General features: G+C 36.2%; 1 long non-coding RNA gene across 1 annotated transcript in view; it reads right to left on the bottom strand.

Annotated features, from left to right (window-relative positions):
• Positions 1 to 13,622, bottom strand: part of LOC145504486 (uncharacterized) — a 77,573-nt gene that overhangs the window by 9,014 nt on the left and 54,937 nt on the right. The window contains exon 2 of the long non-coding RNA XR_014052233.1: positions 2,958 to 3,035. This is a non-coding gene — a long non-coding RNA (uncharacterized LOC145504486). The remainder of the gene's footprint in view (positions 1 to 2,957; positions 3,036 to 13,622) is intronic.

The following is a 13,622-nucleotide window of genomic DNA, read 5'->3' as shown; positions in this document are numbered from 1 at the left end:
ACCAAATCCCAGTAATTCTAGTTCAACATACTTATCCAAAATCTTTCTAAATACAGTCCTAGAATAACACATCTAAGCATAAATATTATAAAATCATTCTCCTGTGAGAAATCTTTCAATGGTCTTGTGCTAACTGAAGGTTTTCCTTAGCTTCCATGCAGAGAATTTCATGAGGTGATATGCCTCTCCAGTGTAATTTCCAATCACCTTCTATCAAAATGTTTTATTTTTAAGCTACCAATTTTGGATAATTTATTATAATTTTCTTTTTTTATTTAAAAAATGCACTTATGAACATTTCAAAGATTCTAGATTTAGTTCTAGTATAGTTGCGCTATCCCTAAAATTCAATGTCTGAGATACTTTGCTTATCCTTCAAGAAAATCTTACTACATATTCTCATAAACTTCAATATAAACTTCATTTGTCCACAACATGACAGGATAATAGTTCTTCATTGTTTGCATCTGTTTAGTAAATTCTTTTTTCTATACTAAGATCTTATTGGGTATCAGTGGAAGTAAACCAATAATCTTTTAATGTCCAATCCTAGATCAGTACATAGAAAACAATAATTGTTTAGTTGCTTAATGAATGAATGAATGATTTATGCATCAATTTATGAAAAACTCCATGATATAAAAATATTAAAATGTCTCAGCTTCATTGGTGATAAAGTACTGAACATTTTTTTCTTATATTGCAAACATTTTGTGCTATACAAAAGAAATATTTCAATATTCTGTATGTTCTTTTCTTATGACCAAGAATAATTTAAGTCAATGAAATAATAAAGCTATGCAATGAAATGGATAGTATTGTTAAAATAGTAGAAGGCAATTTGTACTTGCAAAGAAATCCTGTTGGATTGCCCTCGTATTACAATATGAACTTCAGTTTTCATATGCAAACAAAGATAAAATTACAATGAGACTTTTTTTGAGAATAAATTGAGATAATTTATGTTATACTTCTCTGTAAATGGGGGCTTCCCTGGTGGCTCAAATTGTAAAGAATCTGTCTTCAGTGCAGAAGACCTGGGTTTGATCCCTGGCTTGGAAAGATGCCTTGGAGAAAGGAATGGCTACCCACTCTAGTATTCTTGCCTGGAGAATTTCATGGATAGAGGAGCATGGCAGGCTACAGTCCGTGGACTTACAAAGAATCGGACATGATTGAGTGACTAACACTTTCTCTGTAAATAATTAACAGTTATATGTGTTAGCTCTAGATTTATCAAGTCCTACTTAGTATATAATCAAAATAATTTGTCATAGGCTGTATCTACAATGCTGGTACATGGTATATTCTTTATATGCATCTGAGATAATCTAGCACATTTACATATAAGTAAGAAAATAGACATTTTTATTGACCAGATGCAAACAAAACTTTTTTTTTTTTTTGCTGGACCAGATGAATTGTAGGATCTTTTTCTCTAACCAAAGATCAAACCCAGAGCTCTGGCACTGAAATCACTGAGTCCTAACACTGGACTGCCAGGAAATTCCCCAAACAAAACTTTTTAAAGGTGTCTGAAGACATATTATTGTCTTCCTCCCTTTCCCTGAAGACAGAAATTAACTCATAGATTTTATAATTGCTAAATTATAAAGAGGTTATTTGGTCTTATCTAAAGTTATATTGATATCAAATCACAGAACCTTACATAATCTTTCTCCTGGAATGCTGTAAAAAGGAGTAAACTCACTTCTATAGAAAACAATAAATTGGTATTTAATGACTGGATCATCAGGAAACTCATGAATCATATATGATGCAGTATTAAAAAGGACAGCTCAAAAAATAACATGTCATGATCATTTTGTGAACAAATGTAGTTGAAAGCATATGTAAACTTTGTAAATTATGTACTAGAACAGTACAGTTATGTCCAATGGAACTTTTTTGGCAAAGATGGAAATTTTCTGGATCTGTGGTGTCTTGAGCACTCAAAAAAGACTGGTGTGACTAAAGAACTAACTCAAATGTAACTTAACTTAGTGCCATTTAAAATAATTTAAATGTGGCATGCAGCTACCGGCTATTGTATCAGCAGTGATCTAGATATTTAATTTGGTGAAAGAAAAACATGTCGTCTTGACTTGAAAATCAATAGGAAATCCATCATACATGCCCCACTAAGCTCTCAGTGGAGAGAATCATAAGTCACACAAGCAAGTCACTGGCCCTCAGACTGTCTCAGAGCTGCTAAGAAGAAGTAGAAATGTAATGAATGGACTTGGCTTTAAGATTTTCTCAATGTATATGTTTGAAAACTAAATACAGTTTTGAGACTAGAGTATTTGTGATAACAAACAAAGGGTGGAACAAAGAAAGTAAAGGCAGTGGAATGCAGAAAAATGAGAAGAAGACAGAGAATAAAGCAAAAGGAATGATTAGGGTTAGCAGGAGATAAGGGGGTAAGAGAGAAACTGGGAGACTGGGATTGACATACACACACTTACTATATATAAAATAGGTAAATAAGAAGGACCTACTGTATAGGACAGGGAACTCTTCTCAATACTCTGTAATGACTTATATGGGGAAAGAATCTTAAAAAAAATAAAATATTGGATATATATATATATATATAATGGATTCACTTTGCTGTACATCTGAAACTAACACAAACTTATAATTCAACTACACTCCAATGAAATTTTTAAAAATACATAAAAATAAATAAAACAAAAGAAATGATGAAATAAAACTAACTTGCATCTGTCAAAGATAGCTGAGTATCATAACCACATAACATCTTGCATTGAATGAAGAAAACAATCTGTGCATTATAGTGATAATTCAAAAGTTGGAAAGAAAGCTACTCCAATGGCAATGACAACTCTATTGAACCAGTAAGCCTAAGGAATAACAATAGGGATGAGAAGGTGGGTCAGTGTTAAGCAGAACTGCCATGTGCAGTTGTCCAAGTTGCAGCCTGCTCAAGGTACCTGGATGAAGTCAATTAAGGGCTAGACTTCAACTGATCTTCCACTCACCAAGCTATAAGCCCTGCTGTTGGAAAGCACCTGTTGGAAGAAAAGACATCATTTTCCATCTTTCCACCCCAAAGCAGCCTTTTTTTTTTTTTCTATCTTTCCATGTAGGGGTTCTATCTGTTTATTCAGTCAAAGGCATAGTGCGTATTTAAGCAAAAGCTTCAAAATGAAGGTTCCACAACTCACTACAGAAGTAACATAGATGGAGGGTTATATCTGACTTAATGCAAAGAGCAAGGAGAGAAAGACATGACATATCTTCTCTTCATCTAAGTGATTTGGGCCATCTGAGTTATATTCATTTAAATAGAAAAAAAATAGGAGCGAGGTAGGGGTGAAAAAGCTTATAACTATTATTTTAATATCTACCTCTGTTTTGCCTTGTAGGCATTCTCCATCTTATGGAGGCTCAAGTTATAGTTGTACTAACAATGTAGGACAATTGTGTCTGTGCAATGGAGACCAATTCTTTTTCTTTTTCTCTTGTGCAGGTACCTAGAGATGCATTTATTCTTTTTCATGACTAGATGTAAAACAAATAAATACCATGGTTCACAGCTAAAAATATAATTCTCTTAGATGCATTACATTTTATAAACATTTAAATACTATTTTATACAAGGCATTCTGCTATCTTTCGTAGGTCATAAAATTTTCTCAATATAGTATTAGTGAACATCTATAATATGGACTGGAGGGCTTCCCTGGTGGCTCAGCTGGTAAAGAATTTGCCTTTAGTGAGGGAGACCTGGATTTGATCCCTGGGTTGGGAAGATCCTGTGGAGAAGGGAACGGCTACCCACTCCAGTATTCCTGCCTGGAGAATTCCGTGGACAGAGAAGCCTAGCAAGCTACAGTCCGTGGGGTTATAAAGAGTTGGACATGACTGAGTGACTATCACTTTCACTTTCACTTTTCATAATATAAACTGAAATGAAATCAACCTTAAAAAGTTAAAGTAAATGAACTGACATAAGGAAGATTAATACACTCATCCTACAGGCTTTAAGGAGAAAGAGAATAATTTAGGGAAGACTTTGAGAACAAAGTAATATTTGAGGGAAGTATTGAAAAATTGTCAGGACTGATTTTGATTGTTTGAGATAAGTGGATTATTAACCCCAGAAGAGGTATGAGTTCAATGTGTGCATGCTCAGTCGCATCTGACTGTTTATGACCCCATGGACTGTAGCTCACCAGGCTCCTCTGTCCATGGGATTTCCCAGGAAGAATATTAGAGTGGGTTGCTATTTCCTCCTCCAGGGGATCTTCCCAACCCAGGGATCAAACCAGTGTCCCTTGCATTTCCCATGTGTTAAATGCATGGAGGCAAAGCAAACAAAGGCAGTGCATGGTTCAGGGGAGCTGTATTAATCCTGTTTGACCAGGCAATAGAAGAAAAAGCAGAGAGGAGGAGAAAAGCACAAAAGGCTGAAAAGATATGTTGTTTCACTGTTGCAAAGGGCCTTAATTTTTGTTTTGTTTTGTTTTTGAAAGAAAAGAATGTATTATTCAGTCAGTGATATGAAGTCATAGAATATGATCAAAATTGTGCTTTGGGACAGAGCATCTGCAGTATTGTATAGTATTGGACTACGAGTGGGTAAAAAATTGACTGAAGAAATAAGAGGAACTTTTAATGTATAATGTGAGAATTAAGTTTCATATACAGAATAAACACATTCATTTATAAAGGTTAAATCTAAAGTATACATTTAGGGCAGAAGATCTAAACAGATGTTTCTCCAAAGAAGACATACAGATAGCCACAAAGCACATGAAAAAATGCTCGACAGCTTTAATCATTAGAGAAATGCAAATCAAAACTACAGTGAGATATCATCTTATGCCAGTTGGAATGGCCATTATCAAACAGTCTACAATAAAAAATGCTGGAGAGGGTGTGAAGAAAAGGGAAGCCTCCTACACTGTTGGTAGGAATGTAAATTGATGCAGCCACTATGGAGAACAGTGTGGAAGTTCCTTTAGAGACTAACAAGAAGAGCTACCATATGATCTAGCAATCACACTCCTGGGTGTAAATAGGAGAAAACTGTGGCTCAAAAAGATACATGCACCCCAGTGTTCATCGCAGTGCTGTTTACAATAGCCAGGATGTGGGAGCAACTGACGTATCCTTCGTTAGAGGAACTGATAGAAGAACGATGTGGAACATGGTACAATGTAATATTACTCAGACATACAAAAGAATGAAATAGTGCCATTTGCAGCAACACGGATGGACCTTGAGATTACATAACTAACTGAAGCAAGTTAGACAAAGATGAATGTCATATGATATCACTTATATGTGTAGAATCTTTAAAAAATGATATAAATGACATTTATGGAACAATCTGACAGACTTTGGTAACAAATTTATGGTTACCAAAGGAGAAAGATGAGAGAAGGATAAAGTAGGAGTTTGGGGTTAAAAAATACAGCCTTATATATGAAATATATAGTCAACAATGACCTACTGAATAACACAGGGGACTCTACTCAATATTCTACATTCCATATACACTATATGTGGGAAAAGTGTGTGAAAAAAGATAGATATATGTAAATGTATAACTGAATCATTTTGCTGTACACCTCAAAGTAACACAATATGGTAAATCAACTATACTCTAATATAAAATTTTAAAAATCATACAGAAAGAGACGAGAAGAAACTGATAAAGTCTCCCTCTCTCTTTAACAGGACAGAAGCATGCTCTAGCAGCAACGACTGAGGCTACTTTTCTTTAATTACCTATTGAATCAAAGTCCACTATAACTGAAAATACGACTATGGTCCAGTTTTTGTTTAAAAAGAGATTGTCTTATCTAAATCTAACATCAATCTCACTGGTTGCTCACTCATCATGTTTCACCAAATATTCATAGATTGAGATAAATAATAAATTGTCCTTCTTCATAGCATTTATAAGCTGACAGTCACAAATATATTCTCATAAATATTGTCATTGGTGGTGTTGTTAGGCTGCTAAGTCGTGTCTGACTCTTTGTGACCCAATGAACTGCAGCAGGGTGGGCTCCCCGTCCTCCCAGAGTTTGCTCAAACTTGTCCATTGAGTCAGTGATGCCATCCAATCATCCCATCCTCTGTCACCCCCCTTCTCCTGCCTTCATTCTTTCCCAGCATCAGGGTCTTTTCCAGTTAGTCAGTTCTTCATATCAGGTAGCCAAAATATTGGAGCTTCAGCTTCAGCACCAGTCCTTCCAATGAATATTCAGGGTTCATTTCCTTTAGGATGGACTGGTTGGATCTCCTTGCAGTCCAAGGGACTCTCAAGAGTCTTCTCCAACACCACAGTTCAAAAGCATCAATTCTTCCTCACTCAGCCTTCTTTCTAGTCCAACTCTCACATCCATACACGACTACTGGAAAACCATAACTTTGACTATATGGACATTTGTCAGCAAAGTGATGTCTCCGCTTTTTAATATGCTGTCTAGTTTTGTCATAACTGTTAACTAAACATAAAATATATTTTTCAAATAATAAGTTTGGGAGATTATTGTTTTTCATTGATTTTAAATTGCTGGCAATCTTAGTTCACATTGATACCATTTGAATTTCACCCATACCGGAACTCTAAGATTCTGTTTTTCACTCACTGAAAGATTACCAAATTGAAAATTGTAAGTGATACTAAAGAATGTGTCAGAACTCTATACATTCTTTCAGAATACTTGATCTTATACTACGCATCGGGTAGTGTTTAAAGATATATATTGATAGAATTAAATTATTTTATTTAATAATCTGTCAAAGTCTAAGAAAACTATGTTAAACCTATGAGAAAACTAGCTAGTTTATTGTCAAGCTGAATAATGGATGTTTAACAGTTTATTATTCACATGATGTATCATACATGAGAGCAGCATTGTTAATGATGTTCAACTTCCATGCATCAATCATAGAAAAATGCTAATGCTAATAAAAATGCTAATGATCTCCCTTGGCTGGAGCAGGACAGCGGGCAGTTCAACAGTGAACTCCCCAAGCCTCCAAGAACCTCCTGTCTGTTTTCGGCCGTCAGCCTGCGCAGCTATCTGCCACAGCCAGAGGACAACAAATGGCTTTTTCCTTCCTGCCATCCCAAGCTTGTGTGAGCATCTCTCTGACAGCATCCTTACTGGAAACCAGCTGGCAGGATATTCGACAAATATTTATTGAACACTCTTTTCCAGGGTAAGTACCGAAAAATGCAGAAAAGGTGGGAGTGACGCTGGGATGACAAGAAGCAATCTGCTTGCTGATTGTGATGAAACGGAAGGGGAGACAATAAGAGGCATTTGCCTTTTACCCTTGGTGATCACATTCAGGAGAGATGGGAACTATTAAGTGCTAACTTGCCAAATCACATAAACATATGAAATCTGAGGTGTCACCGGAAAATGTGGAAACCTTAAGGACATGGAGAATGAGTTTACAGCAGAGTTGTTGAAAATGTCCCTGACGTGAAGCATCCTGCAACCCCAGCTCACTTCTCTGCCCCATATCCATGCTTTCAGCTTATTTGCACTGTTTTCATTTTGAATAAAAGTTGTGACTAGCATGAAAACATCAAGTCTCAAACAGGTGAGAGAGAGGAAAAAAAAAATTATAATAAGGAATAGGCAAAGGATTATACATCTGCATACAGAGATAATATCAATTGCTTAAGATAAAAACATCACAACTTCTGTTATTCCATAGCATGTGAAACTCTGTCAGTGTTCCCTGAGGATCAGCTGCTGGGGCGCCACCTACTGCAGTACTGCCAGTGGCGAGGCAGTAGCATCTGTCTCTGTCACCATCTTCTTTAGGATAGCATTGATTTCTCTTGGTTCTTTCCCATTTTCTAAGACAAATTGTTAAATCTTCCTTTCGATTATGAGAGTCCACTTTGCATTCTAGTAACTTCATTTTCCAAAATAAGTTAAAGAGGCTGGGTTTCTGGCTCATATAAACATTGGGGGTCAGAGTGAATTTCAGGCAAGAGGTTCTGAGTGAAACAAGGTTAATTTGAAATGACTTATTAGCATATTTAGGCTGATGGCAGTGCGAATTCACTGTACTAAGAGTAAAGAATATGGCAATTCATGGTCTGCAGAGATAAAATGGCTCATTACATTATGGTGCATTGATATCTGGAATAAAGTCCCCTCTTTGAAAGTAAGATCTGTAGGGAACTGAGAACCTTTGGTGTTTGTTTGATTAGCAAGAAGAGAGTGAGGATCTCTGCTTCTGTTACTACACTAGGAATGAGAAATGATCTTTGGAAGATTAGCTCAGGACAGGAGAGAGTAGAAGTCAATTCTGAGAAGTAATGTCTATTTCCATATTCCACACCTGTGAGAACTACTGAGAAATCCTCATCTCAGTTGAGAGTAGTACTGGGAAAGATAACTTAATATGGTGTCTCTTAAAGAATATTCTATAGGTAGTTACCTATTTATTAGCAGGTTATGAAATAAGTTTAGTCCATTCTAATAGAATTTTTAGTGATATAGAGTGAAAGAAAAAATATTACTGTCCATACATATTAAAAGTGGGAAAATAATTACATTTTGAAACTTGGGTATCAGTTGCATCTGTATATGGTATGGGTACTTATGAGAGTGTTTGTGTTTTCTTGTATTGGGTTGTGATGAAAGATGTGTTTCTAACACCCGATCTTGGTAAAAAATAAAATAAAATAAAATTACTATCTTAATAGAACAGGTGAATGTAGAGGCAAGATAGAGTCATGAGATTTCCTAACATTGCTATAAGATCACTAAGCATGTACCTTGCTTGTCATTAAATTTCTTTAAATGTATTTTTTTTTCTCATGAGATACAAATTGAAGCTGGACAGCTTCATGGTATATTTCCTTAGGACAAGAGAATGAGAGACGAGAGGTCAAAGGTGATATTATCTGAAAAGACAATACATAAAGACCTGACAAAGGGTTTATTCTTGAGTGATCATGTACTTCATATAGTCTAAAATATTATCTAAGAAAAATAACATTAGAAAATAAATATAAATCCTTAGAAAATGTAAAAATCTTTTATATGTATTGTTGCTGTTGTTAAGTTGCTAAGTTCTGTCTGACTCTTTTGCAACCCCATGTACTGTAGCTCACCAGGCTCCTCTTCCCATGGGATTTCCCAGGCAAGAATACTGGAGTGGGCTGCCATTTCCTTCTCCAGGGGATCTTCCTGACTAGGGATTGAATCCATGTCTCCTACAATGGCAGGTGGATTCTTTACCTCTAAGCCACCAGGGCAGCCCTCATATATATGTATTGTTTGTTATTGTTAAATTGCTAAGTCATGTCTGATTCTTTGAAACCCCGTGAACTGCAGCATTCCAGACTCCTCTGTCCTCCACCATCTCCCAGAGTTTGCTCAAATTCATGCTCATTGAGTCAGTGATACTATCTAACCATCTCATCCTATGCTGCCCTTGTTTCCTTTAGCCTTCAATTTTTCCCAATATCAGGGCTTTTTCTAATGATTCAGCTCTTCACATCAGGTGGCCAAAGTATTAGAACTTCAATTTCAGCATCATTCTGTCCAATGAATATACAGGGTTTATTTCCTTTGGGATTTACTAGTTGGATCTTGCAGTCCAAGGGACTCTCAAGATTCTTTTCCAGCACCACAATTTGAAAGCATCAATTCTTCAGCACTCAGCCTTCTTTATGCATATATATATATATATATTCCCTGGTGGCTCAGATGATCAAGAATCCTCCTGCAATGCGGGAGACCTGGGTTCAATCCCTGGATTGGGAAGTTGAGAAGATCCCCTGGAGGAGGGCATGGCAACCCACTCCTATATTCTTACCTGGAGAAGGAGAATCCCCATGGACAGAGGAGCCTGGCAGGCTACAGTCCATGGGGTCACAAAGAGTCATACATGACTGAGCAACTGAGCGCACGGGCACATGCACACACACACACACACACACACATATATATGTGTGTGTATATATATATATTTGGCCCTATAATACATTATACAATGTTATAATTTTAAAAGGTGTAGAGAAGTATTCACTTTTCCCTTTCATGCACTGGAGAAAGAAATGGCAACCCACTCCAGTATTCTTGCCTGGAGAATCCCAGGGACGGCGGAGCCTGGTGGGCTGCCGTCGATGGGGTCGCACAGAGTCGGACACGACTGAAGCGACTTAGCAGCAGCAGCAGCAGCAGAGAAGTTTTCAGAAGTGAGAAGTGTCAGACACACCTGCTGGTTTGAAGATGGAGGGGCAATGTGATAAGGAAAGCAGGTGGTCTCAAATAGCTGAGAGAGGCTGGCGGTCAGCACAGAGACAGGAGCTCAGCACTAGAGCTACAGAGACTTGAATCCTGCCTGCAGCCTGAAGGAGCCTAGCTAGACGTGGACTCTCTCAGGCCCTCTAAGGAAGAGCCCAGGCCAAGAACACTTTGATTTCTTCCTGGTGAGATCTTGAGTAAAGGAACCAGCTGCACCCTCCCAGAATTTTAACTGATGCAATTATGACACGATATATTTGTATGGTTTCCCACTGTTGAGATCATGATAACTAGTCACGGAAGCACAGGAAAACAAATGCGGATTCTGAGCTCAAATGTTTATCCTTCACATACTAGGATGATTGCAGAACTACACAGTGACAACGACTCAATGAAAGTAAATATTGTTATGATTATTATTAGTAGTAGTAGTCTCTACAGTACTCCAAAAGCAAGTTAGACTTTGCAGTAAAGAATCAATAGGGTGAGATGGAAATACTAACACTAATAATTTTTTGTTTAAAATTCTTAACATGATGAATAGTAAAATATTTACTTCTTAATGATTTCTCCCTTTGATGAGTTTGTGAAATTTCTTCCAGTTTTAAAAATGGCCAGTCTGCAAATAGTGATTTGTTTTAAAATGGATCATACAGATATTTCCCAATGCTGAGTAAGATAGGAAGATGAAGACAGAATACACATAATTGTTTATTCTGAGTCACTCAGGTTGAGGTTACATAAGATAATAGGAGCAACGAGAGAATCTGTGGTGATTTTTGTTAAATACGTGCTTTGACCTTAATGTTGTAATACCATGCTTTCTGACCTAAGACGTTTATAAATACATCTCCTATTTTTGGCCTAGTGAACTCTCTTTTTCCTCTGATAAATATTATTTTCCCTTTTCAAGTGAGAGAATGAGCTTTTAAGTGAGATATTTTAAAAATGAGTTATATTTCTTAAGTGAAAAATGAGTTATTTTTCTTAAGTGAAAACTAAATATTATGAAGAACTTACTATAGCTTTTACTCGTGTTTTCACTGGATACAAACTACAGAAATAATCTTACATTTTTTTCCTCTGAGTTCTCAAGTCTTCTGATTTGCTATGATCTTTCATGTTCATTATGCAACCTTGACTTTGCCCTTATAGAAAAGAGAAACTTAATACAGAGGCTAAATCAGGATTTTGAGAAAAGGAAAAATTTCCTCTGAATTTCATGAATGAAAAAGGTAAAAATTGGATACAGGACAACACAAGGGAGAAACAGAACCTTAGGAGCAGGGCAAAAGCCACACCAGGAGGTTGGAAGTATGTGTAAAGTTACCTGAGCCTCGTGGCTCATCCAGCCTGCATTTCCAAGCTGTGAGGCCTTATTGAAATGTTGGCATTGTATTTAATAAGAAATAGGAATTCCAGTTTGAGAAACAGTTCAAACTAATTTGGAAAAATGAATTAGTGTTTAGCTTTTCTATCCATGCTAAGATACTGTCTGTTGTCCCATGACTGAGAAAAAACTTACTTTAAATTGTTAGGGCATTGAAGCTAAACATGATTCTTTAAAAATATTATAAAAGAATTGCAAGAAATGAATAATTGGTTTTAGTTCTGTGGTTATTTTTAACAATGTATGCCAAGATAATTTCAATTCACATAATTTATTTAATGTGCTTTCCTTCTTATTTAGTCTGAGACTTATTTTTACCCTTTACATATAATGATATATACATATATAAATATCGTATAATGATAGATGTCAATGTATTTGTTTCATATGCAATTTGGAGCATTTTATATATCTTTTACCTGTAGCATGTTTGATATATTCAAGTAAAAAAATGTTTCACTTTCTAAAACCAGAATAAGTGATCAAAAACACAAATACAATGCATGTATACAAATTATTTATAAATATGATAAGAAATATATAATGAAAAGCATATTTAGCATAAATATTATGTTAGGTATATTCTAAACCAGCCATTCCCAAGCTTTTTGGCTTTATGGAAGACGATTTTCCCATGGACTGGGATGAGGGTGATGGTTTCAGAGTGATTCAAGTGCATTATATTTATTGTGCACTTTATTTCCATCAGTATTATATAAGCTCCACCTCAGATCAATAACCAATAGGCATTAGTTCCTGGAGGTTGAGGACCCTGCCTAATATGGATAATGAGAGAAAATATTATTCCTTCTCATCATTGCTAAAGACAATACTATCATAAGGGTGAAAAAACTGAAACCACAGGGGCACAGTGTTGGGAAATAAATTTCTCTTAACCCCAAAGCATCATTTCTTGTGGCCAGTATACTCCTGGGTAGAAGGGTCAGTACAGGAATGTGTCTTCCTTTCTCTGGTCAGCCTACAAGAAAGCACACCTGGGCTTTGTTCCTAGGAAGGGATCTCATCCTCAATGCTCCCCTTTATGAGGTGAGACTGGGAAGGACCTTGACAATAAAGCACACACTTCTTTATTGGCGCCAAATATTTGCAGAGATGCTGAAAACCAATTTCTGAGAAGAAGCTTGGGTTCTGTGTAAACCTTCCTCTGCTTCCATGGGGAACAGAGATCAAGGCAGTTACTCTTAAAGGGGTGGAATCCTCAATTTTGGTATCTATATTGCACAAGGAATCTGGAAAGAACTCCCTGAGACATTTCCGTGTGCAATCCTACCTGTGTCCATACTTAGCCCAATAAAAGTTTATTTTTTAGCTTCAGAGAAAAACCAACCAGCAAGGACATAGGTGCATGGAAGTTCTAACATTCTATCCATGGTTTTCTTTACAGCCTGGGTATTTACATCTTGAAAAATAAGAGAAAAGAAAGTCAAGGCTTATCCAAGAGGATTTTTAGACAAAAGACAACTCAAGTGTAGCATATCACTTCCATCTGCTTTTCACTGGCTAGGACTTACTCAGGCGCTTACATGTAACAGGAAGACATAATTAGTTGCCTTGAGAAAAGGAACATGGGTTCAGTGACGAGCTTGACAGTTTCTGCCACAATAAAATATATCCATTAAAAATTTATTATATTTTCTTTTCAGGTTATTCTCATTTCAAATTGGGTGTTGAGACGTTTTCTTGCAGTATAATAACAGTGTCTTACCTAACGTAATTTCCTTAACCTAAATCCTAGAAAGAAACTGGTAACTGTTGGTGATAGTGTTACTAGTAAAGAAGTGTTTTGCATATAAACAGTTTTATTTTGCACACGATGTACATTGAAAATGAAACCCTCAACACAACATCTCTTTATCACCTGAAACTGGCAATTCTAGTTAAATTCAAATTATGGAATATTTTGTATAACTGTCTTCAAAATGCACATCAGTATTAAAAACAAA

This window comes from Giraffa tippelskirchi, chromosome 1 (genome assembly GCF_054371585.1).
Source record: "Giraffa tippelskirchi isolate mGirTip1 chromosome 1, T2T-mGirTip1v1.2.pri, whole genome shotgun sequence".
NCBI lineage: Eukaryota > Metazoa > Chordata > Mammalia > Artiodactyla > Giraffidae > Giraffa > Giraffa tippelskirchi.
Note: the sequence above shows the minus strand (reverse complement) of the source record. Positions and strands in the feature narration are given on the sequence as shown.